This window comes from Eschrichtius robustus, chromosome 20, assembly GCF_028021215.1.
Source record: "Eschrichtius robustus isolate mEscRob2 chromosome 20, mEscRob2.pri, whole genome shotgun sequence".
In the NCBI taxonomy this organism is placed as follows: domain Eukaryota; kingdom Metazoa; phylum Chordata; class Mammalia; order Artiodactyla; family Eschrichtiidae; genus Eschrichtius; species Eschrichtius robustus.
The window spans coordinates 19,864,454-19,891,525 of NC_090843.1; the positions used below are offsets into that span (position 1 = coordinate 19,864,454).

At 40.7% G+C, this 27,072-nt stretch overlaps 1 long non-coding RNA gene and 1 pseudogene across 2 annotated transcripts in view; one reads left to right on the forward strand and one right to left on the reverse strand.

The window, feature by feature from the left end:
* LOC137754895 (uncharacterized) overlaps positions 1-27,072 on the forward strand; it is a 238,912-nt gene that overhangs the window by 122,861 nt on the left and 88,979 nt on the right. The window lies entirely within an intron of this gene.
* On the reverse strand, positions 8,718-9,528 carry LOC137755379 (ribonuclease P protein subunit p30 pseudogene; annotated as a pseudogene).

The window sequence follows — 27,072 nt, forward strand, 5'->3', positions numbered from 1 at the left end:
GCCCGTGAGCCACAACTACTGAGCCTGCGCGTCTGGAGCCTGTGCTCCGCAACAAGAGAGGCCGCGATAGTGAGAGGCCCGCGCACCGCAATGAAGAGAGGCCCCCGCTTGCCACAGCTAGAGAAAGCCCTAGCACAGAAATGAAGACCCAACACAGCCATAAATAAATAAATAAATAAATATTAAAAAAAAAAAAAAAAAAGAGAATCTGCCTGCCAATGCAGGGGACGCGGGTTCGGTCAGGGAAGATCCTACATGCCGTGGAGCAACTAAGCCCATGCGCCACAACTACTGAAGCCCGCACGCCTAGAGCCCGTGCACCGCAACGAAGAGTAGCCCCCGCTCGCCGCAACCAGAGAAAGCCCGCGTGCAGCAACGAAGATCCAACGCAGCCATAAACAAACAAACAAACAAACAAACAAATAAATTTATTTATTAAAAAAAAACCCAGGTGAAGGGAATTCCCTTGCGGTCCAGTGGTTAAGACTCAGTGCTTTCATTGCTGAGGGGCCGGGTTCGGTCCCTGGTCAGGGAACTAGGATCCCGAAAGCCGAGGGATATGGCAAAAAAACCCACAAAAACTCCAAAATACATAAAACAAACAAAAACCCAGGCGAAATTCATTCTAATAATATATTTTATTTAAGCCAATATATCCCAAACATACAATCAATATAAAATTATTAATGAGATATTGAATATTTTACCTTTTTTATTTTGGGGGGCTGTCTTTAAAATGTGGTGCACATTTCACACTCACAGCACATCTCCATTTAGATGAGTCACATTTCAAGTGCTCCACAGGTCCGTGAGGTTAGTGGCTACCTTAGCGGAGGGGATGATTCTAGAGTTCAGCTCCTCAAAGTGTGGTCCTCAGTCTCGTGGTGTAGGTGCCCCTGGGTCCCGTACCCACCTCCTTAATCAGCATCTACATTTTAACAAAGTCCTTGGCCAGTCGGTGAAGTTTGAGAGCTGCTGCTTGATGACTTGAAAAGCTTGTTATTTGAGATTACACACCGCCTCCTCTAATGATATTTGTGCTGTATGTTCCCGTATCATAGATTAGGTAAATCATCTTATCATAATCAAACCAAAGGTAGGGTTCACTTTAGCCCTTGTTGGAATCAGTGACATCTAGTTAGGCTTTTCTTAATCAGAAGGTTGATTAGGTTAGCAAAAATGGAAGGAAGGGCAGGCCAAAGATGAGACAAGAATAATTTTTTATTCAATGATGTAATGAATGACAGCACCGTTCTCAGCAGAGCTATTCTTTTCTGACATGTTTTGAGAGGGGGAAAGAAGGGAAGAGAGTGAGGGAGGTCTGGTTAGTTTTTAATTCATGGGTTTTTCATTATGTCAGAGTCTCTCCTGCAAGGTTGGCTTCATAGACAGATGGCCTCAATAATGCATTAGACAATGGTGTTCCAAAGCTGGATGTCAATGAAGGCTAAATGCTATAAATATGTAACAAAACACCATTCACCATGGGACAAAGAGTAAGTTTCTAAATCAACATGTATAAGCAGTCCCACCTGCCCAGCCATCTCCACCAGGGTTACTATTATCTACACTGTTTGCACAGAGCTCAGGTACACCTGGGTAGCGCCAGTGAGTCAGCTGGGCCCATTCATGATGGAAGTTTTATATGGATGGAAGTTAAATGTTAACTTGCTTCTATTTTGTCAACAATTTTAATAAGATGTTAAAGTGTATTGGTACTTCTAGTGCTCAGACCCGAAACCAAATGCTTTGAACCAACTCAAAGTTTTGAGACCTAAGTCATTTAATTTTATACTAATCTACTTGGTACAGTTTGTAATGCCTTAACCTCACTTTGTTTCCTGCACCAACCACATTGGCTTTATCTGGGCGCTGGTTAGAAATGCAGATCTTGGGCCTCACCTCAGACCTACTGAATAAGAACCTGCATTTTCAAAGGATCCTCAGGTAATTTGTGTGCATATTAAAGTTTGAGGAGGGCTGTAATCATGTACTCAGCAGCTGGTTAGCTTGGTTGGGTTGAGGGGCAGGACAACTAACCATTCACAGGTGCTTGAACTTAGTGCCTGAGCCCTCCTGGAGAGTGATGGGGAAGCAGGGTTCTCAGGGTGTGGTCCCCAGATGGGTAGCATCAGTATCACCTGCGACCTTGTTACAAATACAAATTCTCTGGCCCTACCTGTTCCTCTGAATCCGAGACCCTGGGGATAGGAGCCCAGCAATCTGTGTCTTAAATCCTCTAGGTGATTCTTTGCGAACAACTGCTAGAAAATTACAGTAGTAGTGATGTAGGAGGATGTTTCAATTGGTTGTACATTTCAGTTTTGAATGCTTTATTTTGTCAAGTGGAGCCTAATTTTTTTTTTCTTTGCAGTAAAAAATGCTTTATTTTTAGAACCATGATGCTTAATATATATACAGTATATAAAGAGAAACGAACATATACATGTATGTGTGAAATATTCTTCTATTTGTATTTTGTCAAGGGTTTTTATTGTTTAAAAATCAGGAGTGGACTTTATTTTTAACAACTTTATTGGAGTATAATTGCTTTACAATGGTGTGTTAGTTTCTGTTTTTATAACAAAGTGAATCAGCTATACATATACATATATCCCCATATCTCCTCCCTTTTGCGTCTCCCTCCCACCCTCCCTATCCCACCCCTCTAGGTGGTCACAAAGCACCGAGCTGATCTCCCTGTGCTATGCGGCTGCTTCCCACTAGCTATCTAGTTTACATTTGGTAGTGTATATATGTCCATGCCACTCTCTCACTTCATCCCAGCTTACCCTTCACCCTCCCCATGTCCTCAAGTCCATTCTCTATGTCTGCGTCTTTATTCCTGTCCTACTCCTAGGTTCTTCAGAACCTTTTTTTTTTTTTTTAAGATTCCATATATATGTGTTAGCATACGGTATTTGTTTTTCTCTTTCTGACTTACTTCACTCTGTATGACAGTCTATAGGTCCATCCACCTCACCTCACTACAAATAACTCAATTTCGTTTCCTTTTATGGCTGAGTAATATTCCATTGTATATATGTGCCACATCTTCTTTACCCATTCACCTGTCGATGGACACTTAGGTTGCTTCCATTTCCTGGCTATTGTAAATAGTGCTGCAATGAACATTGTGGTACAAGTCTCTTTTTAAATTATGGTTCTCTCTGGGTATATGCCCAGTAGTGGGATTGCTGGGTCATATGGTAGTTCTATTTTTAGTTTTTAAGGAGCCGCCATACTGTTCTCCATAGTGGCTGTATCAATCTACATTCCCACCAACAGTGCAAGAGGGTTCCCTTTTCTCCACACCCTCTCCAGGATTTATTGTTTGTAGATTTTTTGATAATGGCCATTCTGACCAGTCTGAGGTGATACCTCGTTATAGCTTCGATTTGCATTTCTCTAATGATTAGTGATGTTGAGCATCCTTTCACGTGTTTGTTGGCAATCTGTATATCTTCCTTGGAGAAATGTCTATTTAGGTCTTCTGCCCATTTTTGGATTGGGTTGTTTGTTTTTTTGATATTGAGCTGCATGAGCTGCTTGTAAATTTTGGAGATTAATCCTTTGTCAGTTGCTTCATTTGTAAATATTTTCTCCCATTCTGAGGGTTGTCTTTTCCTCTTGTTTATGGTTTCCTTTGCTGTGCAAAAGCTTTTAAGTTTCATTAGGTCCCATTTGTTTATCTTTGGTTTTATTTCCATTTCTTTAGGAGGTGGGTCAAAAAGGATCTTGCTGTGATTTATGTCATAGAGTGTTCTGCCTATGTTTTCCTCTAAGAGTTTGATAGTGCCTGACCTTACATTTAGGTCTTTAATCCATTTTGAGTTTATTTTTGTGTATGGTGTTAAGGAGTGTTCTTATTTCATTCTTTTACGTGTAGCTGTCCGGTTTTCCCAGCACCACTTATTGAAGAGGCTGTCTTTTCTCCATTGTATATTCTTGCCTCCTTTATCGAAGATAAGGTGACCATATGTGCGTGGGTTTATCTCTGGGCTTTCTATCCTGTTCCATTGATCTATATTTCTGTTTTCGTGCCAGTACCATACTGTCTTGATTACTGTAGCTTTGTAGTATAGTCTGAAGTCAGGGAGCCTGATTCCTCCAGCTCTGTTTTTCTTTCTCAAGATTGCTTTGGCTATTCGGACTCTTTAGTGTCTCCATACAAATTTTAAGATATTTTGTTCTAGTTCTGTAAAAAATGCCATTGGTAATGTGATAGGGATTGCATTGAATTTGTAGATTGCTTTGGGTAGTATAGTCATTTTCACAATGTTGATTCTTCCAATCCAAGAACATGGAATATCTCTCCATCTGTTTGTATCATCTTTAATTTCTTTCATCAGTGTCTTATAGTTTTCTGCATACAGGTCTTCTGCCTCCTTAGGTAGGTTTATTCCTAGGTATTTTGTTCTTTTTGTTGCAGTGGTAAATGGGAGTGTTACCTTAATTTCTCTTTCTGATTTTTCATCATTAGTGTATAGGAATGCAAGAGACTTCTGTGCATTAATTTTGTATCCTGCAACTTTACCAGATTCATTGCTTAGCTCTAGTAGCTTTCTGGTGGCATCTCTAGGATTATCTATGTATAGTATCATGTCATCTGCAAACAGTGACAGTTTTACTTCTTCTTTTCCAGTTGTATCCCTTTTATTTGCTTTTCTTCTCTGATTGCTGTGGCTAGAACTTCCAAAACTATGCTGAATAATAGTGGCAAGAGTGGACATCCTGGTCTTCTTCCTGATCTTAGAGGAAATGCTTTCAGTTTCTCACCATTGAGAATGATGTTTGCTGTGGGTTTGTTGTATATGGCCTTTATTATGTTGAGTTAGGATCCCTCTATGTCCACTTTCTGGAGAGTTTTTATCATAAATGGGTGTTGAATTTTGTCAAAAGCTTTTTCTGCATCTATTGAGATGATCATATGGTTTTTATTCTTCAAGTTGTTAATATGGTGTATCACACGGATTGATTTGTGTATATTGAAGAATCCTTGCATCCCTGGGATAAATCCCACTTGATCATGGTGTATGATCTTTTTAATGCATTGTTGGATTCTGTTTACTAGTATTTTGTTGAGGATTTTTGCATCTATATTAATCAGTGATATTGGTCTGTTGTTTCCTTTTGTTGCAGTATCTTTGTCTGGTATTGGTATCAGGGTGATGGTAGCCTCATAGAATGACTTTGGGAGTGTTCCTTCCTCTGAATTTTTTGGAAGAGTTTGAGAAGGATGGGTGTTAGCTCTTCTCTAAATGTTTGATAGAATTCACCTGTGAAGCCATCTGGTCCTGGACTGTTGTTTGTTGGAAGATTTTTAGTCACAGTTTCAATTGCATTACTTGTGATTGGTCTGTTCATATTTTCTATTTCTTCCTGGTTCAGTCTTGGAAGGTTATACCTTTCTAAGAATTTGTCCATTTCTTCCCCGTTGTCCATTTTATTGGCATAGAGTTGCTTGTAGTAGTCTCTTAGGATGTTTTGTATTTCTGCCATGTCTGTTGTAACTTCTCCTTTTTCACTTCTAATTTTATTGATTTGAGTCCTCTCCCTCTTTTTCTTGATGAGTCTGGCTAATGGTTTATCAATTTTGTTTATCTTCTCAAAGAACCAGCTTTTAGTTTTACTGATCTTTGCTATTGTTTTCTTTGTTTCTATTTCATTTATTTCTGCTCTGATCTTTATGATTTCTTTCCTTCTACTAACTGGGTTTTGTTTGTTCTACTTTCTCTAGTTCCTATAGGTGTAAGGTTAGACTGTTTATTTGAGATTTTTCATGTTTCTTGAGGTAGGCTTGTATTGCTATAAACTTCCCTCTTAAAACTGCTTTTGCTGCATCCCATAGGTTTTGGATCATCGTGTTTTCATTGTCATTTGTCTCTAGGTATTTTTTGATTCTCTCTTTGGTTTCTTCAGTGATCTCTTGGTTATTTAGTAATGTATTGTTTAGGCTCCATGTGTTTGTGTTTTTTACGGTTTTTCCCTGTAATTCATTTCTAATCTCATAGTGTTGTGATCGGAAAACATGCTTAATATGATTTCAATTTTCTTAAATTTACCGAGGCTTGATTTGTGACCCAAGATATGATCTATCCTGGAGAAGGTTCTGTGTGCACTTGAGAAGAGAGTGTTATCTGCTGTTTTTGGATGGAATGTCCTATAAATATCAATTAAATCTATCTGCCATATTGTGTCATTTAAAGCTTGTGTTTCCTTATTAATTTTCTCTCTGGATGACCTGTCCATTGGTGTAAGTGAGGTGTTAAAATCCCCCACTATTATTGTGTTACTGTCGATTTCCTCTTCTATAGCTGTTAGCAGTTGCCTTATGTATTGAGGTGCTCCTATGTTGGGTGCATATATGTTTATAATTGTTATATCTTCCTCTTGGATTGATCCCTTGATCATTATGTAGTGTCCTTCCTTGCCTCTTGTAACATTCCTTATTTTAAAGTCTCTTTTATCTGATATGAGTATTGCTACTCCAGCTTTCTTTTGATTTCCATTTGCATGAGATATCTTTTTCCATCCCCTCACCTTCAGTCTGTATGTGTCCCTAGGTCTGAAGTGGGTGTCTTGTAGAAAGCATATATATGTGTCTTGTTTTTGTATCCATTCAGTGAGCCTTTGTCTTTTGGCTGGAGCATTTAATCCATTCCCATTTAAGGTAGTTATCAATATGTATGTTCCTGTTACCATATTCTTAATTGTTATGGGTTTGTTTTTGTAGGTCCTTTTCTTCTCTTGTGTTTCCCACTTAGAGAAGTTCCTTTAGCATTTGTTGTAGAACTGGTTTGGTGGTGGTGAATTCTCTTAGCTTTTGCTTGTGTGCAAAGCTTTTGATTTCTCTGTCGAATCTGAATGAGATCCTTCCCGGGTAGAGTAATCTTGGCTGTAGGTTCTTCCCCTTCATCTCTTTAAGTATATTCTGCCACCCGCTTCTGGCTCGTAGAGTTTCTGCTGAGAAATCAGCTGTTAACCTTATGGGAGTTCCCTTGTATATTATTTGTCAATTTCCCCTCGTTGCTTTCAATAATTTTTGTCTTTAATTTTTGTCAATTTGATTACTATGTGTCTCGGCGTGTTTCTCCTTGGGTTTATCCTGCCTGGGACTCTCTGCACTTCCTGGACTTGGGTGGCTATTTCTTTTCCCATGTTACAGAAGTTTTTGACTATAATCTCTTCAAATATTTTCTCGGGTCCGTTCTCTCTCTCTTCTCCCTCTGGGACCCCTTTGATGCAAATGTTGTTGCGTTTAATGTTGTCCCAGAGGTCTCTTAGGCTGTCTTCATTTCTTTTCATTCTTTTTTCTGTTCCACAGCAGTGAATTCCACCATTCTGTCTTCCAGGTCACTTATCCGTTCTTCTGCCTCAGTTATTCTGGTATTGATTCCTTCTAGTGTATTTTTCATTTCAGTTTTGTGTTGTTCATCTCTGTTTGTTTGTTCTTTAATTCTTCTAGGTCTTCGTTAAACATTTCTTGCATCTTCTCTATCTTTGCCTCCATTCTTCTTCCGAGGTCCTGGATCATCTTCACTATCATTATTCTGAATTCTTTTTCTGGAAGGTTACCTATCTGCACTTTAGTTGTTTTTGGGGAGTTTTATCTTGTTCCTTCATCTGGTACATAGCCCTCTGCCTTTTCGTCTTGTCTATCTTTCTGTGAATGTGGTTCTTGTTCCACAGGCTGCAGGATTGTAGTTCTTCTTGCTTCTGCTGTCTGCCCTCTGGTGGATGAGGCTATCTAAGAGGCTTGTGCAAGTTTCCTGATGGGAGGGACTGGTGGTGGGTAGAGCTGGCTTTTGCTCTGGTAAGGAGAGCTCAGTAAAACTTTAATCCCCTTGTCTGCTGATGGGTGGGGGTGGGTTCCCTCCCTGTTGGTTGTTTGACCTGAGGCAACCCAACACTGGAGCCTACCAGGTCTCTTTGGTGGGGCTAATGGCAGACTCTGGGAGGGCTCACGCCAAGGAGTACTTCCCAGAACTTCTGCTGCCAGTGTCCTTGTCCTCTTGGTGAGACACAGCCACCCCCCGCCTCTGCGGGAGACCCTCCAACACCAGCAGGGAGGCCTGGTTCAGTCCTATGGGGTCACTGCTCCTTCCGCTGGGTCCCGACGCACACACTACTTTGTGTGTGCCCTCCAAGAGTGGAGTCTCCGTTTCCCCCAGTTCTGTCGAAGTCCTGCAATCAAATCCCACTAGCCTTCAAAGTCTGATTCTCTAGGAATTCCTCCTCCCATTGCTGGACGCCTGGGTTAGGAAGCCTGACGTGGGGCTCAGAACCTTCACTCCAGTGGGTAGACTTCTGTGGTATAAGTTTTCTCCAGTTTGTGAGTCACCCACCCAGCAGTTATGAGATTTGATTCTATTGTGATTGCGCCCCCCCTACCATCTCATTGTGGCTTCTCCTTTGTCTCTGGATATGGGGTATCCTCCTTGGTGAGTTCCAGTGTCTTCCTGTCAATGACTACTCAGCAGTTAGTTGTGATTCCGGTGCTCTCGCAAGAGGGAGTGAGAGCACATCCTTCTACTTCACCATCTTAATCTCTCAGGTTTTGTTATTTTAATGGCTTAAATATAAGACTGCTTTTACAGACTACTGATATCTAGCTCCAAGTGAAAATAGTGAATCATAAGGAAGTTCCAATTCTGTTGTGGCTGATGGATTCTCAAATGGCAGAAGGGAGTGTTGACAAAGAAGAGGGACTCGTTTCAGCCCTCACACTTGGCTTTCTTGCAGGCTGGAAGAGAATCATCATCTACTTCTGAGGTCTGAGATTTCTTCACCGTGGAAATAATTCCAAAAGCAGTTTTTCTAGATTTTCCCTCCATACAGAAGCACCGCTTGGCAGTTGGTGGACACTGCAGCCTTAGTGTCACTTTCCGACAGCCCAAACAGCAACCCTAAGTTTGCCACATCGTATAGACCTCTCATTTCTAAAGACCTTTCAGCAGCACTAGATATAATTACATTCTTTCCTTTGCAGACCTGCATCAAATTGAGGGCGTTGGAAATTGTGTACCTTCTCATTGTGGAGTCTTTGATAGCGGGGCTATAGACAAATTCAAAGCCCACACCTCAAGTCAATTGCCGCTTTAATAGGGGGTCGTTGGAAGTAAAATTGTAGCTTCTCTGTTACAGTTATGCAGACTAAATCCACATCTAAATGTGTACAAGCAATATGAAAAAGTTTTTCTGTCTTCAAAAAACTGCAACGATATCATACAGCCGGACTCTTGCAGAAGTTGCTCTCAAAACATTGCAATGAGATGGATCTGAAACAATAATTGTCAGTCTAGTTAAAATCTTAATTGGTTTTGATTTTCCCTGTACTATTGGCAAAGTTGTAAAGAGTTCAGAAACAGCTACTGGTTTTTCAGTTTCCTGTTTCTTTCCCTTAAATTCAACAACATGATTGATGGCAACAACTGAATAGCCCAGGTGAGCGGCATTCTCCACGAGCCAGTGCAGCGCCTTCAGGTCGCAACCCTCCCACAGGTCCAAATCCGCAAACGCCGCCATGCCTACAGAGCTTAATGTTGAATCAGACATTTCATAAAGGCAACAATTCTAACTTTGAAAGAAGCCGTGATGCTCTGACTGATTTAACTTTTTTAGTTAAAATTTATTTTTATTTTTAAACTTTTATTTATTTATTTATTTATTTATTTATGGCTGCGTTGGGTCTTTGTTGCTGTGCGTGGGCTTTCTCTAGTTGTGGCGAGCAGGGGCTACCCTTTGTTGCAGTGTGCTGGCTTCTCATTGTGGTGGTTTCTCTTGTTGTGGAGCATGGGCTCTAGGCATGTGGGCTTCAGTAGTTGTGGCTCGCGGGTTCTAGAGTGCAGGCTCAGTAGCTGCACCGCACGGGCTTAGTTGCTCTGCGGCATGTCGGATCTTCCCGGACCAGGGCTCGAACCTGTGTCCCATGCACTGGCAGGTGGATTCTTAACCACTGCACCACCAGGGAAGCCCAAATTTTATTTTTATTTTTGACGGAGACTTGAACAAGAAAAAGGAATAGAAAGAAACGAAATGGTTGAAAAATGAAGTGAATGAAATGACCTGGCATTAGTTAGCCCTGGGAAGTGTATAGTGAGAGGAAAATCAGTTGATCCTCACTTTATTTCTGTAAATAGCGAGAGTGTCTTGTCATAAGGGCTCCCCTGGGACAGGAAGTTGGTTCTCTCTTCAAAGTGGCAAGCAGGGCTGTGTGTCCTTCATTCAGAACTTCTTGAGAATCTATTACAATAAGTCTGATGATGTGAAAGACAATGGGGCTCAGAGATGACCAAGACACTCCATGATGCCAAGGAGGCTGTAGCCTAGTTGGAGAAGCTGATTAATGTCAGTAATTATAAATCAGTCAGTGTAAGTGTTAATGAAAAGTTCAGGATATAGAGGAGAGATTCCCAAGTACAACTGGATGAAAGGGAGTTATTAGATGTTACCTGGCGGTGGCCACATGCCAGTGCAGTGCCCAACCAGCCAGGCAACCTGAAGGGACGTGGGGGACAGCCAGTGCATCGTGAGAATGCAGTAATGAATGACTTGTGGGCAAGTCACATACTATAAAGCTGAGAATTAATTCATTTATTCCACAAATATTTATTCAGTGCCTACTACGAGTGTGACATTGTTTTAGGTCGTAAGGATACTTCAGCGAGCAAAACAGACACAAATTTCTGTCTATGGAGCTTCATTCTAGCTAGAATTGTATCTAGAGGGATTGTATTGTATCAATCAATTGTATTGATACATCCAATTGTATCATTGCATCTAGAGGGATATAGACAAGAGCCATATAAGTAAATTATAAGATAATGTGATATAATTCTACTAGGAAGGTGAAGAAGTGGGGACTGGGGGTCTCGGGTTGTATAAGAATCCTGTATCATCTTCCACAATAGGAATTTGGGTCTTTAATATCTTAAGTTGCATAATCAAGAAATAGCAGTACAAGCATGTTCTTTAGAAATGTACAGGTTAATACCAGAAATAGTTAAATGATTTTGGAGAGGAAGATTCAGGAGTAGGGAGACCAGGGACTGCTATTGTTTAGTATGAGTCTTGTAGGATATTTGATGTTCTACACATTCATTCATTCATTCATTCACTCATTCATTCATTCATTTATTCACAATATTTATAAATACTTTAAGTGTGTGCCAGACCTTGTTGTAGGCACTGGGGATACAGCAGTAAACCCCACCCCCCCCCACCAAAAAAAAAAAAACAGAAAAAAAAAACCCCCTAAGTTTCTGCCCTCATGGAAATTAAATTCAGAGGAGGGGGCCAGAGGTGAAGAGAGCATGTCAGAGGATGATTCCATGCTATGGAGACAAATGAAGGGGCCTGTATTTAGGGTTGGTGTTGGGGACAGTGCATTTGTGTATAGAGTAATTAGGACTGGCTTCACTGGAAGTGATAGTTGAATAGGGTGAGGGACCTTCCAAGTGCAAAGGTCCAGAGGTGTGAGACTGGGTGGAGCAGCGGGTGACCCAGAGCTGGTGCTGAAGGATGGGAGGGAGAGTGGTAGGAAAGGAAGTCAGAGGTAAATGGCGATGCAGTGCAGACAGCTTTGTCTTGCAAAGACTCTGGCTTTTACTCTGTGTAATATGGGAAGCATTGAACTTTCTAGAGTGATCCCCTGTATAGTTAAAAAGAGATTTATAGACTATACATTATAAATACTGATTTTATTTTTTTCCCAATTCTTTTTTTTATTGAATTATATTTGATTTACAATGTTGTGTTAATTTCTGCTGTACAGCAAAGTGATTCAGTTATACATTCTTTTTTAAAATATTCTTTTCCATTATGGTTTATCATAGGATATTGACTATAGTTCCCTGTCCTATACAGTAGGACCTTGTTGTTTATCCATTCTGTATATAATGGCTTACATCTGCTAACCCCAACCTCCCACTCCATCCCCCCCCAACCACCTCCCCCTTGGTAAATACTGACTTTAAATTAACAGAATAGATTATATACTACATTTTCAAATGTATATTTTTCTTTATAATCATTATTTGAGAGGGGGAAAGCAGGATCAGTGGTAACACACAGAGACACACACAGTTTTGAATGCAAAGAAATTAAAATAAAAGCTAAAGAACAAATTAGTAATGATTCATAGTGAGATCCTTAACATCTCCTAAATGGGTTCAGGAGCTTAGACTCTGGAAACCCAGGCAGAGCCTGAGCAATTGGAATTTCTTTTTTTTTTTTTAAATTATTTATTTATTTATTTATGGCTGTGTTGGGTCTTCATTTCTGTGCGAGGGCTTTCTCTAGTTGCGGCAAGTGAGGGCCACTCTTCATCGCGGTGCGCGGGCCTCTCACTCTTGCGGCCTCTCTTGTTGCAGAGCGCAGGCTCCAGACGCGCAGGCTCAGTAATTGTGGCTCATGGGCCCAGTTGCTCCACGGCATGTGGGATCTTCCCAGACCAGGGCTTGAACCCGTGTCCCCTGTCTGCATTGGCAGGCAGATTCTCAACCACTGCACCACCAGGGAAGCCCCTGGAATTTCTTTTCATTCATGCATCCACCCAGTCCATCTATCCTTCCATCTGCCCCTCTGGTCACTAGAAATTATGAGAGCTTAGTGTCATCCAGGTACAAATATGAGTAAGCCTCTTCTCCCCTTGAGGATTCACAGTCTAGGCAGAGAGGCTAGCTTACGGCTTGCAGGTGGATGTACATGGAAGCACCTGGAGAAAGTGGAAAATAGGTGGGGACTGGAACACACAATAGAATATTGTGCAACAGATGCCATCTGGCAGAGATGGTATTCTCATCACAACAGAGTGGTACTTGGTACAGGAGCAACTTTCACACTCCCTAGAAAAATGCCTTTCAAGGCTATTCACAGCCTTTGCCTTTATTCCATGATCACCAAACAATTTTCTGATATCTAGTTTAGTTTGTTGGCACATTGATCATGAGACAAAGGTGCAACAGATAATGGGAAAGCACCAACACCAACACCACTTCCACTGAAAATGAATAAGTTCAGATTCGATGGAGAAATCAAAAGCTTTACAGACGAGCAAAAGCTAAGAGAATTCAACGCCACCGAACCAGCTCTACAACAAATGCTAAAGGAACTTCTCTAAGTGGGAAACACAAGAGAAGAAAAGGGCCTACAAAAACAAGCCCATAACAATTAAGAAAATGTTAATAGGAACATACATATCTATAATCACCTTAAGCGTGAATGGATTAAATGCTCCAACCAAAAAGGCACAGCCTCACTGAATGGATACAAAAACAAGACCCATATATATGCTGTCTAAAAGAGACCCACTTCAGACCTAGGGACACATACAGACTGAAAGTGAGGGAATGGAAAAAGATATTCCATGCAAATGGAAATCAAAAGAAAGCTGGAGTAGCAATACTCATATCAGATAAAAGAGACTTTAAAATAAAGAATGTTACAAGAGACAAGAAAGGACACTACATAATGATCAAGGGATCAATCCAAGAAGATATAACAATTATAAATATATATGCACCCAACATAGGAGCACCTCAATACATAAGGCAACAGCTAACAGCTATAAAAGAGGAAATCGACAGTAAGACAAAATAGTGGGGGACTTTATAACACCTCACTTACACCAGTGGACAGATCATCCAAACAGAAAATATCCAAACAGAAAATTAATAAGGAAACACAAGCTTTAAATGACACAATACGGCAGATAGATTTAATTGATGTTTACAGGACATTCCATCCAAAAACATCAGATTACACTTTCTTCTCAAGTGTGCATGGAACATTCTTCAGGATAGATGACATCTTGGGTCACAAATCAAGCCTCAGTAAATTTAAGAAAATTGAAATCATGTCAAGCATCTTTTCTGACCACAACGCTGTGAGACTAGATATCAATTACAAGGAAAAAAACGTAAAAAACACAAACACATGGAGGCTAAACAATACGTTACTAAATGACAAAGAGATCACTGAAGAAATCAAAGAGGAAATCTAAAAATACCTAGAGACAAATGACAATGAAAACACGATGATCCAAAACATATGGGATGCAGCAAAAGCAGTTTTAAGAGGGAAGTTTATGGCAATACAAGCCTACCTCAAAAAACAAGAAAAATCTCAAGTAAATAGTCTAACCGTACACCTAAAGGAACTAGAGAAAGAAGAATAAACAAAACCCAAAGTTAGTAGAAGGAAAGAAATCATGAAGATCAGAGCAGAAATAAATGAAATAGAAACAAAGAAAACAATAGCAAAGATCAATAAAACTAAAAGCTGGTTCTTTGAGAAGATAAACAAAATTGATAAACCATTAGCCAGACTCATCAAGAAAAAGAGGGAGAGGACTCAAATCAATAAAATTAGAAGTGAAAAAGGAGAAGTTACAACAGACATGGCAGAAATACAAAACATCCTAAGAGACTACTACAAGCAACTCTATGCCAATAAAATGGACAATGGGGAAGAAATGGACAAGTTCTTAGAAAGGTATAACCTTCCAAGACTGAACCTGGAAGAAATAGAAAATATGAACAGACCAATCACAAGTAATGCAATTGAAACTGTGACTAAAAATCTTCCAACAAACAACAGTCCAGGACCAGATGGCTTCACAGGTGAATTCTATCAAACATTTAGAGAAGAGCTAACACCCATCCTTCTCAAACTCTTCCAAAAAATTGCAGAGGAAGGACCACTCCCCAACTCATTCTATGAGGCCACCATCACCCTGATACCAAAACCAGACAAAGATACTACAAAAAAAGAAAATTACAGACCAATATCACTGATGAATATAGATGCAAAAATCCTCAACAAAATACTAGCAAACAGAATCCAACAACACATTAAAAGGATCATACACCATGATCAAGTGGGATTTATCCCAGGGATGCAAGGATTCTTCAATACACACAAAACAATCAATGTGATACACCAAATTAACAGATTAAGGAATAAAAACCATATGATCATCTCAATAGATGCAGAAAAAGCTTTTGACAAAATTCAACACCATTTATGATAAAAACTCTCCAGAAAATGGGCATAGAGGAAATCTACCTCAACATAATGAAAGGCCACATATGACAAACCCACAGCAAACATCATACTCAATGATGAAAAACTGAAAGCATTTCCTCTAAGATCAGGAACAAGACAAGGATATCCACTCTTGCCACTATTATTCAACATAGTTTTGGAAGTCCTAGCCATGGCAATCAGAGAAGAAAAAGAAATAAAAGGCATACAAATTGGGAAAGAAGAAGTAAAACTGTCACTGTTTGCAGATGACATGATAGTATACATAGAGAAACCTAAAGATCCACCAGGAAACTACTAGAGATAATCAATGAATCTGGTAAAGTTGCAGGATACAAAATTAATGCACAGAAGTCTCTTGCATTCCTATACACTAATGATGAAAAATCAGAAAGAGAAATTAAGGTAACACTCCCATTTACCACTGCAACAAAAAGAATAAAATACCTAGGAATAAACCTACCTAAGGAGGCAGAAGACCTGTATGCAGAAAACTATAAGACACTGATGAAAGAAATTAAAGATGATACAAACAGATGTAGAGGTATTCCATGTTCTTGGATTGGAAGAATCAATATTGTGAAAATGACTATACTACCCAAAGCAATCTACAGATTCAATGCAATCCCTATCAAATTACCAATGGCATTTTTTACAGAACTAGAACAAAAAATCTTAAAATTCGTATGGAGACACAAAAGAACCTGAATAGCCAAAGCGGTCTTGAGGGAATAAAACGGAGCTGGAGGAATCAGACTCTCTGAATTCAGACTATACTACAAAGCTACAGTAATCAAGACAATATGGTACTGGCACAAAAACAGAAATATAGATTAATGGAACAGGATAGAAAGCCCAGAGATAAACCCACGCACCTATGGTCAACTAATCTATGACAAAGGAGGCAAGGATATACAATGGAGAAAAGACAGCCTCTTCAATAAGTGGTGCTGGGAAAACTGGACAGCTACATGTAAAAGAATGAAATTAGAACACTCCCTAACACCATACAGAAAGATAAACTCGAAATGGATTAGAGACCTAAATGTAAGACTGGACACTATAAAATTCGTAGAGGAAAACATAGGAAGAACACTCTTTGACACAAATAACAACAAGATCTTTTTTGATCCACCTCCTAGGGTAATGGAACTAAAAACAAAAATAAACAAATGGGACCTAATGAAACTTCAAAGCTTTTGCACAGCAAAGGAAACCATAAACAAGACGAAAAGACAACCCTCAGAATCGGAGAAAATATTTGCAAATGAATCAACGGACAAAGGATTAATCTCCAATATATATAAACAGCTCATGCAGCTCCATATTGAAAAAACAAACAACCCAATCCAAAAATGGGCAGAAGATCTAAATAGACATTTCTCCAAAGAAGACATACAGATGGCTAAGAAGCACATGAAAAGCTGCTCTACATCACTAATTATTAGAGAAATGCAAATCAAAACTATAATGAGGTATCACCTCACACAAGTTAGAATGGGCATCATCAGAAAATGTAGAAACAACAAATGCTGGAGAGGGTGTGGAGAAAAGGGAACCCTCTTGCACTGTTGGTGGGAATGTAAATGGATACAGCCACTATGGAGAACAGTATGGAGGTTCCTTAAAAAACCAAAAGTAGAATTACCATATGCCCCAGCAATCCCGCTACTGGGCATATACCCTGAGAAAACGATAATTCAAAAAGAGACATGGGGGCTTCCCTGGTGGTGCAGTGGTTGAGAATCCGCCTGCCAATGCAGGGGACGCGGGTTCGAGCCCTGGTCTGGGAAGATCCCACGTGCCATGGAGCAACTGGGCCTGTGAACCACAACTACTGAGCCTGCGCGTCTGGAGCCTGTGCTCCGCAACAAGAGAGGCTGCGATAGTGAGAGGCCCAAGCACCGCGTTGAAGAGTGGCCCCCGCTCGCCGCAACTAGAGAAAGCCCTCGCACAGAAACAAAGACCCAACACAGCCAAAAATAAATAAATAAATAAATAAATTTATTAAAAGAAGTTGATCATGGTATCAAAAAAAAAAAAAAAAAAAAGGAGACACATACCACAATGTTCATTGCAGCACTATTTACAATAGCCAGGTCATGGAAGCAACATAAATGCCCATCGACAGACGAATGGATACAGAAGAAGTGGTACGTATATGCAATGGAATATTACTCAGCCATAAGAAGGAACGAAATTGAGTCAGGTGTAGAGACGTGGATGGATCTAGAGACTGTCATACAGAGTGAAGTAAGTCAGAAAGAGAAAAACAAATATCGTATATTAACGCATATATGTGGAACCTAGAAAAATGGTACAGATGAACCGGTTTTCAGGGCATAAATAGAGACACAGATGTAGACAGCAAACATATGGACACCAAGGGGGGAAAGTGGTGGGTGGGGGGTGGTGGTGGTGTGATGAATTTGGAGATTGGGATTGCTATATATACACTAATAGTATAAATGGATAAGTAATAAGAACCTCCTGTATAAAAAAATAAACAAAATTCTTAAAAAAAAAAGAGAGAAAGGAAATGCATAGGGATTGTTACCGAACTAAACTTGCGTCGGTTTGCCCATGGGCAGTAAAGCCAATCTATTGACCATGGGTTGTGGTGAAGGAAGGTGCAGGCGCCAAGCAAGGAGTCTAGGCAGCTAGTGCTCAAAAGACCCGAGTTCCCTGATGGCTTTCAGGGAAAGGTTTTTAAAGACAGGGTGAGGGAGAGGGTTGTGGGGTGAGTGTTCAGCTCGTGGCCATTCTTCTGATTGGTTGGTGGTGAGGTACACAGGAATCAACATCATCAACCTTCTGGTTCCAACTGGTCTGGGATCTGTTTTTTGTGGTCAACATGCAGTTAACTTCTTCCACCCGGGGAGGGTTTCAGTATCTGCAAAACAGATCAAGGATATGGCTCAGAATATTATCTATAGCCCCTGAGGAGGAACTAAAGGTCCTTGACTTTAATGGCTAAAGTATTATTTTGTCTTGCTTGCTTTCCTTTGTTTCTGTGTTTTCTCACTCGCTGGTTAAATTTATTCTCTGGAACTTGGGAAAGGCCTCGGAGGCTAACGTTTCTCTACAAACAAGAGGTAGGTGGAGGACATGGGGGAATCTGTCCCAGGAAGGCCCCGTAGGGTCCTGCTTGGTTACAGGACCTCTTGTTAATGGAGTTTATATGACTCCATTCCCTTAACTCCTATCAACCTTGAGCAGACCGATAAAGTCAAATTTCTGAACCTTGAAGTTTGAGGACTTTGCCAACAAATGTGTTGAATGAGTAAGCCTATAAAGGGCAGTGACTCTGGAAAGCTCATCCGGAAATATTATCTCCTTCATATCTGCTGTAAATACAAGGGTACACCTACAGCCACAAGTGTGTAACACTGACAGCCACATAAGGAAACACAGCACAATAATACCCAGTATTGGGTCCCACGAAATGGGCTATCTTAAGAAGGGGCTAAAATATCCCAAACTTCAGTACAGGGCTATGAAGGGATCTTAGATGAGTTCTGGATACAGTGTCTAACATAGCAAGTACACGGTTGATGGTTAATAAGTGAATGAATGAGTATGAGGGGTCCAATTTATCTGTTTTAAAGAGGAAGAAATTTCTTTGTATTTTTCTTAAAAATCCTTCCTGTTTTTATGGTGTCTACTGACAATTAAAATGTATTTTACTATGTTCCTTTCGCTACACAAGGAACTTGATTGCATGTTTCTGTAGGTAAATGAGCATGAAAGAATCATTTCACGTCAGATTCGTCCTGGGAAAGAACACAGGACGAGGAGTCAAGATTCGCAGGGTTTTATTCTCCGTGTTACTGTGACCAAGTTTCTTTATCTTTCAGGAAATAATATCATGGCAGATAAAATGAATTTTATGGCTTTGAAAGAAGTACCGTATTTATTTACCTCTTGCTCACTCTGCTGGATGACTGGCTTTCTGCTTTGCTCTTACAGTGAATATACTGTGTAGCTGTAGGATTTTTTCTCTTTTTGTAGTTAAAAATCCCCAAGCTTATACTGAATTATAATTAGACTCAAGAGAAACCCTTTGACCCAGTGGTTCCCTTCCTTCAGATGCACCTTGGAATCCCCCGGGGGGCTTGATGTTATAGGCTAAGGATATATTCAGGCTTTTACTGTGTTCAGTGTTCCTGTCCTGGAGAATGGCATTTGGCCACAGTTTCTTCAAATCCAAGTACTCAGAAGCCATGGTTCTTTGTGTTTTTAACCTGGGGACCATTGCCTTAAGCCATCATGGACACTTTAAGGAATGTATCAAAGTATTGGAACAGCTCAGGGTATGGGCACCCCTACTTTCTCCTGACTTGATCCTTCAAATAAGTCTACTTGGAATTTGCCTTCAAGGTCCTGCTAAGTTCTAAGACTGTTGTGTGACAGAGTTGCCGTCCTACCCTTCTACTTTCATTGTTATTTTACTTCAAAGTCTTCCTATAACTCTTGCGGTTTTTGTGACTCTTGTAACTGACACTCCTGAAAAAGGAGCCCACAGGAGTGCTTATTATCTAGGACATTGTGGTCATGAAATCCATATTCACATTGATTTTATTGCAAAACTCAGATGCCTTAACAAGTCTACATGTTAATTTGCTTAGTATTCAGATTTTAAAAATGTTTTAGCTTCCCAGATTCTCCCACTTCAAATCAGAAGTCCCTGCCCTCGTAATACTTGGTCTGTGGCACTTGTCTGCATCTCTGCAAACCTCGACCACCCCTGGTCTCCATAGCATGGCCTCCCCTGCAGTCAGTGACAGTCAATAGGGGTTTTACTTTACCTCTTAGCAAACAGAGAATGAGGCAATGTGAGATCATGATGTCAAAAATCTCCTTTTCCCTGAAGCTCCTTTATTAGGATGCTTGCATTAAAAAGAAAAAGAAACCTAATTAAAAAATGTTTATGTATCACGTGGAGCAGAGTTGCCTAAATGAGCAAAAATACTTAAAAAGTCTAGCCTCTACTTTCATTGGTCAGAGGAATTCAGAGGCTGCCCTGGGGAAAATTGTGAGGCCAGAGGGTTTATGTCCTGCATCCCCAGCCTCCAGTCAAGAAGGGAAGCCTGCCAGCTCCATACCTTCAGGCTGTCCTGTGTATCTTTGTCAATTGTCAATGAAGTCATTATATTCAGGCTGTTTGTGGGTCAAACAATTGGAATATCGGCAATTTCATAGGGTTCGACCTATTTTGCTTGTTGTTTAATTAACTAATTAATTAATTAGGCTGCGCCCGGTCTTTGCGGCATGCGGGATGTTTAGTTGCGGGCATGAGGGATCTTTTAGTTGCCGCACGTGGGCTCTAGTTCCCTGACCAAGGATGGAACCCGGGCCCCCTGCATTGGGAGCGCGGAGTCTTAACAACTGGACCACCAGGGAAGTCCTTGGTTCGACTTATTTTGAACAAAACCCTTGGTCAGTATTCTATTTCAAATGAGGAAATAAGTTCTTTTGCTCATTGTTAAGGTAATTTGTGTCAATGAGCTGTTGTAGAAGGCTGCAGTTTAATTTTTATTTTTAGTGGGAAGAGAGTCTTACGGGAGAGAAGTGAAAACCTGGTGATTCCCTTTTGGTGGTCGTTCTGTGCTACTGTACCTGTCATACAAATTACTGAGATTTCAAGTTGCTACCGTGCCTTGGGCGTGAACTGTGAAGGTTTGGTATTCTTTTACTCCCTCAGGAGGCTGTATGGATATTGATTTCAGTTCAACCCGAGAGCCCTGATCAGGAAAAAGAATATTGAGTTCAGACCTAAATTGCCGCTCTGGTCAGCAGGGGGAGCACTTGCCCTTCATATCTCATCACGGCTAAAGCGACCACTCCAGCGCATCTAGGGAGACCCGTTTGTGAGTCACCATTACCACCCTTCCTACTCGGTTCAATTGGCACTTTGCAAAGACCAGCATTACTTCTCGGTGAGCAACAGCTGGCCAGTCACCTCGAAAAGCATTTGGCAAACTAGACAATTTTAAAAGTACAAAGCAAAATATATCCTGTATCTTATTTTTAATTTTTTGCCATAAGCATGAATGACCCACAGGAAAAGCAGATTCTTTTCCGTCTTTTAGCTTATTACACCAGCCTAAACTATCCAGGTGTTCTTTAAATTAGCCGCGTTTGTGTTTGGTTGTGTGCCAAAGAGTCCAAGGCCCTCTCAGCTGTAGGAAAGTTTTAATAGTCTGTCCCTTTTCCTGGCAGAGATGTTGGCATAGATGGGCCAGACCTTTCCTGCTGTAATTTCAACTTATTTTCCCCTGCTGTAATACCTATAGACGGGGTTGGCACATTTTTTTTTTCTTTTTTTTTTTTTGCAAAGGCCAAATGGTAATGATTTTAGGATTTGTGGGCCAGAGAGACTCTGCTGTAACTACTCAGTTCTCCTGCTGTTGCCCAAAGTTGCAGACAACATGTAAGCGAGTGGGCGTGGCTGTGTTCTAATGAAACTTTATTTATAATTTGACCAAGCCTGTAGACATCTAAAATATTAAAAAGCCAGTTAATTTCTTACTTACATATCTGTTATTTTATGTTTCTTATAAACTCAAACTCTTTTATAGTTAACAGGAAAATAGTCAAATCGGAATGTCTATCTTGTTCCATTCCTATCTGGAATCGAAGCCTGGTCCCCCTTACGACATTCCTGACAAGCATCATTGCCCTCTGCTTGCAAAGCTCAGACTCTGTTTTCCCTGTAAGCAAAGCAGTGGCCCCAAAGAGCTGAGAGGATGATAGAAGTCCACGGAAGTTTTTAAGAAGATAACACAGCAGTTTAGAAACCAGTGCTGCTGGAATTGTGAACTTTTAATCTTTTCATTCATCACATCATTTAATCCATATGTTAAAAGAAAGATGCCACAGTATAAAGCAACAGGCACTGACTGGCCTGAAATATCCCAGGAAAATCTGGTTTAAGATTTTTCTGGGTGTTGATCCAAGAACATTTTTCTTTCTGCCTTTTGATCTGTTGAAAGATACACAAGCTACTTGGATGCCTTGAAGACATAGATGCCAGTATGGAAATACTTTCTGACAAGTTGTCTTGCAAAGGGAACCAGCACTTAGAGCATGGATAATTGTAAAGGCAGGAACTGGAACTTTTTTTTCTGCTGCCTGACCTCAAACCCATTTTTTTTTTTTTAAGTATTTGTTTATTTATTTATTTTTGGCTGTGTTGGGTCTTCGTTTCTGTGCGAAGGCTTTCTCTAGTTGTGGCAAGCGGGGGCCACTCTTCATCGCGGTGCGCGGGCCTCTCACTATCGCGGCCTCTCTTGTTGCGGAGCACAGGCTCCAGACGCGCAGGCTCAGTAATTGTGGCTCACGGGCCCAGCTGCTCCTCGGCATGTGGGATCTTCCCAGACCAGGGCTCGAACCCGTGTCCCCTGCATTGGCAGGCAGATTCTCAACCACTGCGCCACCAGGGAAGCCCCTCAAACCCATTTTTGTACTTGTTCTGTAAATGGATTTTGTCTCTTACAAGCCTGAGTGGGTTTAGGGGAAATCGAGGTAACACAATTGCTGCCTGCAGCTTTAATTCTTCTCTAGTGCCTCCTAACTTCCCCTCCCCCACTCCGCTTCTGATAAACAGAAGGTTACATGCTCCTGTCCCTGACCTCAAAGAAACATTTAGCTGGAGCTGACCACAGAGGACAGGAAATGAGAAGTGACCAAGAGAAGGAGAACCTCTGGAGGTGCTTTTATATTGAGATGATTTTATGTAAATATGTAAATGTCAGAGGTTACTTGGAGGCACCAAAACAAAGCTGGTGGTGGGGAGAGCAGGAAGCAAATATCTGCGAGCCCCAAGCCTCCCCTGCTCTGGGACCCAAACAAGCACAGGGGTGCCTTCCAGACATCATTTGGATCCTTTAAGCGTAGCAGAGACCACATAGAAAGTTTTATTTCTAAAGGGTTATGGGAGAGGGCTCTGAATTCTCCCCCTTACACATTCCTGGTGGGGGGGGAAGTGAGGCAGATCTGATTCCAAGCACTACCAGGAAGATCCTGGAAGAGTGTATTTGTGTATCAAAGCCTTGAACTCCCAGCCCCAGACTCCACTGTTCCCCCGCTTCAGGTGTCTGTGTGTCCCTCTCACCAGCTTCACAGCGTCTGGGCCCCTAGAAGGGTCTCAGGCTGTGGTTTTAACCCTGTGCCTGCTGTACAAATAGTTAGCGGATCTGTACTTGTCACTGCTGGGCTTTTTTCTTCCTTCTGCTTCCTGTGATGGGGGAGGGAACCGACTCTGGACATCTGCTCTTTGAAGGCAGCACTAGTGTGGTCTGACACAGAACCCGGTCCTGGTCACTCTGACCTCTGGTTGGCCCAGGGACAGTGTGGCTGGAGTGGAAGAGAGGAGACTTGAGTGCTATCACATCCTCCCTTGGGCCATATTGGCATCAGGGGCATCCACACGAGAGGTGGGGGCAGAGGAGGAAGATAGATGATGTCTTGTCTCCTGTAGAGAGGCCTCTTCCAGAACCTTCCAACCACCTAGCATTGTAGAGGGAAGAAGAAAGGACAGGGTGAGAAATGGAATCACTCATGTCCCTACAAAAAGGTCTCTTACCAGTGGTCCAGCCCCTTGTATATGCAGGAAAGATTAAAGATGCTGTCTCCTTCCCCAGAGCGGCCCATCCATAGGTGGTTACCTCCCCCAACTCTTAGCACTGTAGCAAATGTTGTTCATAAACTTTTAGGTGACTATTGTCTTTGTGTGTATGTTAGACCTTCTTTTGAGAACCAAAAGTTAAATAAATTTAGATTTTCCATGGCTTCCCCAAACACTTGGATTAATGTTTTCTTGGAATGCCCTTATTTGGTTTGCCAGCTGATTATAATTTTCGGAGGACACTAATGACAACCCAGGCGTGATGTCTACAAAGCCCCACATTAAGGCAGCTTGCATGGCAAACCTGCCATTCAGGTAATGACTGCCACCCTCTGGAAAAACAGGCTGGGGCTTCATCGGGGAAGTCCATGTGGTAATGCCTGGATGCTTGGGAAGGGTGTGAGGCCAGCTGTAGGACTTGACTTGGTGGAACTGGGCAGAAGGGTCAGGGATGGCTTTATGAAGTTTTTGTTGAGTGTAAGAGAAAATTTCAAGAGGGTGGAAAGAGCTTTACTGAAGAGACATGCCTTCTTTTTTGTCTCTCAGCTCAAATTAATTTCCTTATCATGACACCAGCAAAGGTAATACTTATCCTGACTATCTACCATGATTATGGGTGCCAGGAATTGCAGTGGGGCAAAGGGACTGTTTTGTATATTTTAATTTCCTTCTCTGAAGTTCTGACTTCATGAGCTTCCTTGTTTTGTCTTCCTCATAGTGACTGACTCCATAGTAGACATATGCTAGAAGCGTCATCAATACTTCTTGACTGGTGCTTAATTCCAACTCATACGTGAATGTCTTGAAAACAGAGATAATATCAGTAACAATAATAAAAGCAACCAGGCCAAGCTGGGTTAGTTTAGTGTGGAATAGGGCATAATTTCACAGAGTTATTGTTGTTTTCCTTAAAACTTCAGACATTGTTTAGTTCTCTGAATAAAGAAATGATCCTTGAAGATAATTTAGGAAGAATATTTTAAGTGGATATTCATATGTAAGTAGTGGCATACTTTTAGTGCTGTGTTCGCTAATGCAGTAGACAATGTTGGACGAGGCATTTTGCATCCTCTCCAATGAGTCTGGTTAGTGGTGAACTTTTCAGGTCTTGTGCTAATGCACTGGGGCCAGGAATAATTCGGGACAAAGTGATTGATCTCCTTAGTTTCCAGACTTTATTCTGTTTTCCACTCTTAACGAGAACCAAGAAACACCTTCTTTCAAGGCCTCACTTAGTCAGTGCCCCTGCAAGCTTCACTCGCTTTGTGAAAGACAGTGCCAATGGGATTCTAATGGTGCCATCTTTCCTGCCGTATTTTTCACACAGTTCAATCTAAGTTAAATCTATTGAGACGGCTTATAGGTAAGACTTTCAGTCTAGGGGCTATATCGAATGGATTGTATACGTCTATAATCTCGCATCTTAAGGTGTGGTCCATAAATCAGCAGCCTCAACATCATCTGGGAGCTTGTTCAAAATGCAGAATCTTGGGCCTCCAACCCAGGCCCACTGGAAACCCAGAATCTGCATTTGTAACAAGATCCCCATGTTATATGTATGAACATTAAGGTTTGAGAAGCACTGATATATATATATTATATATATCATTGTTATATATGTATGTTTTATATATAGATATATGTTATATATGTATGAGTGTATATATATAACTTTGGATTAGATGTTGACCCCCAGACTACTGCTTCCTAGAGCGTTGGAAATGATAAATGGAAATCTTCACAATATGTTTTTGCAATGAGACTCTGGATAAAATATTTCCAACTGATGACTCTTGAACATATTCTGTGTAACTATGGCCCATCTTCTCTTCATCCTTCTTTTCTTGTTTTCGGAAAGTACGGGGAGAGATACTTTTGATCTAAAGTAGGAGGTGAGTGTAAGGTCAGACTAAGGGGTGAGGTCCTCTGGTTTTGGAACTTGCTAAGCTCCTCTCTGGTGTTGAGTGGTAGAGTTTTAGGCAAGTTAAGAGAACACCTCTGTGCACAGAGGATTGAATGCTTCAAGGTGTGGGTAATGTCGTAAAACTTTGTCCCTCCCTAGTCCTGGGTGTATATTTCTGACTCCTGTATATTACTTTAGTACCATGCCCATTCAGATTTCTCATCCCTGGACTCTCACCTTAGACAAAAACCATCAGCAAGAGTTCATCAAAACATGTTGCCTGTGTTTCGGTTTTACATAACTCTTTAGCAAGCATTTTTGACTTTGTGTGACACAGTAGAAAGAACACTGGGTACAAATGATGGTTCCATCATTTTTAGCTATATGACCAATTAATTCACTCCATTTGAGCCCCAGTTTCCTCAACTCTAAAATAAAGATAATAATACCTTGCTGGGTTGTGATAAGTGTAAAATGAGATTATGGGTGCAAAGCTCAGTCAAGAAAAGTTGTTATTGTTAAAATTTCTTTTAGTATATGTGTGTATGTATGTTACATACGTGAGTGTTGTGTATGCATACTTTAAAAATTAGTAGTTTTTATTAGATGACTCAATTTTTTAGATGGCTCCTAATTTAAATTTCAAAGAGAAGTTTTGGTGAGTAGGACAGTCCATGTACTGGTATGACTAACATGTACATACACACACACACAAATACAAACACACAAAGTTCTTTAGTAAAACTCCTAAGTATGGTTAGGTCATCAGATCATGAAGTATGTCAGAGACATTTTCTTCTTTTCCTTTATGCATGACCTCACTGCAAATATATTTTAGAAACCCTCTAATCCTCTTCAGAAATATGGTGACATGTAGCTGTTGTAATAGAATAAATGAGATGGGGAATGAGTCACACACGGGAGTGATCTCAGGTGTCTAGTAAGTCGGAGAACCAATGTTGTTATGGTACACAAATAACCAACAAAATACTTCAAGTTATATCTATGTCTGTCTATATCTATCTATCTGTCTATCTATCAGTCTATCTACCAAAAATCTTACAAGGATTTATTGATTAAAGGCCATATGAGAGTATAGTATTTAATGTACAGCATTGTGCAAAAACATGCCTAGAATGAATGGACAATATTCAAGGGTCTTGATGACTTAAAAACTTAAACATTATAACTGCCTGATAATCATGATCATCTTAATCTGTACAGGCCTTATAGTTTCTTGGTGAAGGAGGACTTTGCTTACCTACACTGAAAACAGATCACCTTTAGTGAAACTCTTGATCTGTTCGATACTTATTGTAAGCATAAGTATTTATAGAGAAGTTGTTAATGTCCCTAGAATGAGGAATGTAAACAGAGAGTCAAAAGGAATAGAAACCCTAAAGGTAAGAAGGAGAAGAATTTACCTGGGCATCCCGACATGCTCTAGTGAAGAGCAGGGGATGCCCTCTTCTCTGGGTTGGACTTATACTGC